This window comes from Mus caroli, chromosome 14, assembly GCF_900094665.2.
Source record: "Mus caroli chromosome 14, CAROLI_EIJ_v1.1, whole genome shotgun sequence".
Taxonomy (NCBI): domain Eukaryota; kingdom Metazoa; phylum Chordata; class Mammalia; order Rodentia; family Muridae; genus Mus; species Mus caroli.
The window spans coordinates 52,802,787-52,808,786 of NC_034583.1; the positions used below are offsets into that span (position 1 = coordinate 52,802,787).

The 6,000-nt window shown below is 39.5% G+C and overlaps 2 long non-coding RNA genes across 3 annotated transcripts in view; one reads left to right on the plus strand and one right to left on the minus strand.

The window, feature by feature from the left end:
• Positions 1–6,000, minus strand: part of LOC110309290 — a 52,137-nt gene that overhangs the window by 33,754 nt on the left and 12,383 nt on the right. The gene's annotated exons all lie outside the window — the stretch shown is intronic.
• The window catches only part of LOC110309289, a 52,067-nt gene that overhangs the window by 15,434 nt on the left and 30,633 nt on the right, over positions 1–6,000 (plus strand). The gene's annotated exons all lie outside the window — the stretch shown is intronic.

Genomic DNA, 6,000 nt, shown 5'->3' on the forward strand with positions numbered 1-6,000 from the left:
GAGTGTGTTCATCATACTCATGTCTTAAGCACTATGTTCACACTTTTATGTACTGCTATAGGGCAGTTGTTAATCCAAAATCGCTTTTACTCACAGGAAGAGTTGTTGGAATGTTCAGGGTTCTTGATTTCTCACACTTCATTTTTTTGGAGTATAATTTTAATGAAAGGTGTTTTATTTTTTAAATCAGAAATGGAGTTACATATGCTCTAGGGCCAGCTAGGAAGCCTTTTGCTTATCTAGGTCTGAACCTTAAAGGGTTAGTATTCAGCCTTTGCAGCACTCCCAGAGCAGTGAGCTGTAGGCTGAACTCTATGACAAAATTGTAAGACCAAAGGATCAAGCTTTTCTAAGCAACGTAATTGCATCCCAGAACAGAACTCAGAAATGTTTACAGAAATAGGAGAATGTCTAGCAACATGCCTAGTATCTAAGTAAAGATTGTTGGGTACATAATGAAGTTAGAAAAATGACCCATAATGAGAACAGTCAATCAAATGAAAATGACCTTCTATGGACATTCATGCTGAATTAGCTGAAAGGGGCATAAAACAGTATTATAGTAATGACCTACATGATTGAATAGCAGACATATAGGACATTTTCAAAAACAAAATTTTGGAGACGAAAGCTGTAATTTTGGGAATGAATAAAATCAACTAACTATGATTCAGGGCATATTAGACATGGCAGAAGACTAGTGAATGTGAAGACCCAGCCCCAGAAAGTCAAAGTCAAAGTCAAATTCCTAGTCAAAGAGCTGAGAAGAGAAGGCTCAGCAGTTAAGAGCCAGTACCTCTCTTGCAGAGGCCCTGAGTTGGGTTCCCAGCATTCACATGGGACATCTCACAACTGCCTAAAAACCCCAGCACTGGGAGATCTGACACTTTCTGATCTCAAAGGTCACACCTCACCCACCCACCCACCCACTTGCACTTTCCAACCCACCCAAACAAACAAACAAAAAAGAAAGAAAGAAAGAATGAAGACACTAAATTTTAATGACAAGAGAATCAGTGAGCTGTGAGATAAATTTCCAGGGGTCTCATACACATACATGTGATGGGAGTGAACAAAGGGGAAGAAACACACCCATAGAACAGAAATTTGAAAAAATATTGGCCCAATCTTTTGAATTTGCTGGAAACTACAACACATATTCTAAATACTCAGAAGCAGTAAGAAACTTCCCTGAAGTACATGTAACCAAAGTGTTCAGAACCGGTGATAAAGAGAAAATCTTGAGAACAGCTACAAAAAACCAAAAAGCCAAAAAACCCAAAAGTGTACAACGGCTCAGAGATAACCTATGTCTAACAATGCCTTCCAAGACTAGGAATGATACAAAGATAACTGTTCTTACTCAATCAGTCACGAAACTGAAATAAATCTGATGAAATTTATCATCTCTGAGAGTGCTCTCATCCTCTTCATTGTCCTGCCTCCTCCCACCCCTTTTCTCGGGGAGTCATTGGTTGGCTATGATTATAGATTAGTTTGCATGTTTTAGGACTCCATAAATGGGGAGTCACATGGTATGTATGTGATTAGTCTGAAATTCAGTTCATCTTAGAATCAAAGTTCATGTGGAGCCATTTGGTGTTTCATTCCACTCTCTCTTCAGTCCCTAGGATTTCAATTTCTACGTTATAGTAACCTTCACATATTTAACAACAGGTCTGATAGCTTGCTATCAAGATCTGTTGAGCCCTGTCCCAATCATCTGAAGATATCTTTTCCAAATTATCAGCTGTAGGTGATAAGATTTTACATCTTCAGAGTAACAATCTTGTGTTCATTTCCTCATTTTTTTCCCCTCCCCATGGATGAAAGATAAACCATTGCTAAACTTGTTCTTCCTTTTGGTTACTGCTTCCTCACAGACAGCCGCTTGCCTCTTGGTAGACACCCTAGCCCTTTCCCTTACTACACCAACCTGTACAGAAAGAAACACTTGGATCAGACACTTGAGGGAAGTGTAACTAGGTGAATAAGGAAAACCTGGTTCCCTGGGAAAAGTGAACTTAAATATGATAATCCCATTTTTCTTTTAAATGACCCCACCAGGAAAGAAAGCAGATTAGTAGAGCCCCCAGAGACCAGGACTGCAGGACTACAAGGACACACGCTGAACACAAGGCCCTTTCTACAGCTCTCATTCATAGTAAACTGTTAGCCACTGGGGTGATAAGGAGATAGAAGATTGAAGCTTTGCTTACCTCATACCTCAGCTGGGATTCCTGATATGGGCAATATTTATTTTGTATTATGCAGAGTTTTTTAGTTCCTAGGGTAAGGAAAAGCACACAAGTGAAGAAAACCATACTGTAAACCAAGCCAACAGCTTAGCTTGATTTACCAAACAACTTACGCAACACTGAAGGCCTCTTAATATGAGTCCATTACCACCTCCCTTCCCATTCCCTTCTCTACTTGTCCTCTGATAGACTCTCACTGCACAGCCAGCTCATTCTAGCCGAGGGTAGCCTCAAACTCTTGTTCCTCCTACTTTAGCCCTCTGAGTGTCACAGATGTGAATGACTACGCCTGGCTTCTTTCTAGTATTCATTCCTATTATCAAAATGCCTATCAACGTGCTTGTGAAGTAACAACCTTCCTCCTCGTGGGCAGTTTTGCTCATTGCTATTTCTAGTGTGTGGAACCTTACTAAGCACAGAGTCAATAAATCTGATTAACCTTTTTCTCTGGTAATCCAAGTCCATTACTGCTTTAAAATTAGACATATACATACACACACTCTGTTGCATATATAAAATTTGCCTGAGCTGGGTGTGGTGATGTGCTCATGGAAGGCGAAAGCTATGAGTTTGTACCCAGCCTTCCATCTATATAGGGAGACCTTATTTAGAAAGCCCCTTTCTCACTCCCCACATTCTCCTATAAATTTCAGTTTTCAGTCACTTCATATTACACATTCTTAGCAATTACTTAATAGCTTTGACTTCATTTTACATGTGTGTGCTTTTCTTATATATTTATTATTATTATTTATTATTATTTTCTTTTACATAAGAGGAGAAGGAAGAGGAAAAAGAATGTGGAGGAAGAAGGAAAAGGAAGAAGAAGAAGAAGAAAAATAGACACTATCAGTAGACAGACATATTCTGAGTCTATGCTCTTTCAAGAGAACTTAGACACAAAAACTGTATTTTTGCTATTTTATTCATATAATGTATGATTTTAATACATTCCTCAATATTCTGCTTAAAACCAAGGAACTTTCCTAAGAAAAAGCATATAAAGGTATAAAAGCATTTATATATTGGTAAGATTTTTTTTCAGTAATAAATATAAAAACTGTACACTAGTCATTTAAGTCTTGGCAGTTTCATAGAAATTTTTATGGGAATCATGTCACATAGTTTACATGAATAATTTGCTTTAAGAAAATCTCTACTTCTTTTCAGAGAAGTACCCGGGATACATTACCCTGGCTCTGTACGATCCTTAAACTATCCCTTGTTGCCTCAGGAAGGAACTGATGTGTTACGACCCAGTGAGAGGATTGCTGAGGTGCCAGAATAAGGCTGTGAAAGTGTAACTCATGTTTTCTATAATAGATTTTCAAGTAGTTTAAGTGAGAGAAAGTCACTCTCAGGCGGCTTCCCTCTCCACCCGTCACCCAGCAACGATAAAGCCACGCAGTGACTACTAAAGCAGGTTCTAGTGATGGCATGGCACAGCAGTCTGTTAGTCCTTTTCTCTGCCTCCACCCAAGTGCCAATGTTTAGGGTGCTTCACAGGTTCCTGGAGTGTGATAGGCTGTCGGAGAGTACCATCTTCATTCGAAGTCTTTTCTAGTGCATATAAAAGCACACACTAACACGAAACCATGAGAAATATTAAACCTCAACTATAGATTTTTTTTTTTGGCTCTACTGACATTTACATAGCAGACTTCCCATTTCAGATGTTCCGCCACACAATACTAATTAAACAAACAAACAAACAAACAAAAAAAAAAACCACTGAGTTTGAGAATTTATTTTTTCAGTGGCTACTTTCCACTTGAGAATCTGTGTATGGCAGTGGTGGTAGTGAACACCCAAGCAAGTAACGGTTCCTAACTAGACAGCAAGAGCCGTGTTCTCACTTTTTGGCCATATCAGAGACACTCTTTTCCCTAATAGGTATAGTCATTATTTGACTAAACTGTAGTCAGTGTAGTGAGAATGGAACGATGTCTATTACTTTGAGATCCTTCCCTAAAAAATCTTTGTGGGCTGAGGGTGTAGCTTAGCTGGAACAGCAGTTGCCTTACATGCTCAAAGCCTTGGGCTTAGTCCCTAATACCACATAAACTGGCTGTAGTGGTACATGCTGATAGTCCAGGCACTCAGGGAGTTGCAGATCACCTTCAGCTATATATCAGGTTCTAGGCCAGCCAGGGATACATGAAACCCTGTCCAAAACAATGAAAAGCGCTGTAAGTCTCTCAACAGACTAGAACAGAAGATCTCAAGGAAATCTTGGAGCATTCAGTTCTAAAAGCCTCTGTGAAGAAATGCCTCCAAAACGCCATACTGACCTATTCATTTACTTCAGGAAGAAACAAATTGGAGCCATTAATTATTTTTTAGTTGATCACAGCAATTAGTTTACCCTCGATGCCCCTATAGTGCACAATTTTAATGGGCACCATTTATTTTATAACATGTGTGAACATATTTCCTAGTTGAGGCTGTAGGTGTGTGTGTAAACATCCCTCCCAGAAGTGTGATAACAGCGTAACCAAACTGATTCCCACTACTCGTGGGTACTGTGGATGAGCACTAAGAAGTATAAGGGCACTTTGTGTGTTTGCAGGAACAGACTGGTGACATGGTGTTCATTAAAAACCCTAAGAGGAAGGCTGCAGAGGTGACTCAGTGCTCACTGCTCTTCTGGAGGAGTTCTGTCCCCAGTGCTCACTGATCAGCTCACAGTTGTCTGTAATTCCAGTTTCAGGGAATCTGACATCTTCTCCTGGCCTCCACAGGCCAAATACACTCACACATACACTTAGGAAAAATAGTTAGAAAACAAAATGTCATTTAGAAAAAAAATCAAATCTTAAAAAAAACTTGTAAGAAAATGAAATGACCAGGTCTTTTTCTTGGATTTGTTTAATATGTAACCATCACTGGTTTTGTGTCTGTAACAAATTCGTTAAGAGCCCCCTCTTCTCCAAATAGCTAGGTAGGTAAATTGGAGCATACTGTCCTCAGCTATAAGGATATTTTTTCTCAGCTATTCTAACAACTTCTGTTGTGAGACTTTATCTCTTCCTTTTCTTAACCAGCACCCTGTCATATATGACTGTGATGCCCTGGTACAAGCCATAGTATGCCGGAAGTCATTTTTAACTTGGATGTTCCTTCAGACTCTAAACTGACACTGGAGAGCTGCCCAGGAGCAACTTCAAGACTTAGAAACACGTTGGACGGAAAGTGTGCACTCTCACGTGCCGATGCATAGGTGTGGAAGTCAGAGCACACGTTCTCAGAGTTGGTGTTTTCCTTCCATTATGGGTTCCAGAGACTTAAGTCATCTGCCAGCCTTGCGTGATGAGTGCAGTTACCCATGAGCCATATGGCTGGCCCAAGAAGAGTCTCTTGCATGTTAATTTTCAGTAAAAACAGAATTATAGATTGTCTTTAAAATTTTTTTTTTGCTTATGTTTTTTAGATTTATGTGTTTTGCCTGCTTGGATATTAATGTACCATATGTGTTCCTGGGGACTTTCAGGTCCTCTGGAACTGGACTTACAGATGGAGTAAGCTCTCTTGTGGGTTCTGGGAACTAAACCTGGGCTTCTACAAGGGCAATAGTACTCTTAACTGCTGAGGTGTTTCTCCAGCCTCAAGAAAATTTCTTTTTTTTTTTTTTTGGTTTTTTTTTTTTTTTTTTTTTTTAAATTTATTTATTATATGTAAGTACACTGTAGCTGTCTTCAGACATTCCAGAAGAGGGCGCCAGATCTCGTTGCGGATGGTTGTG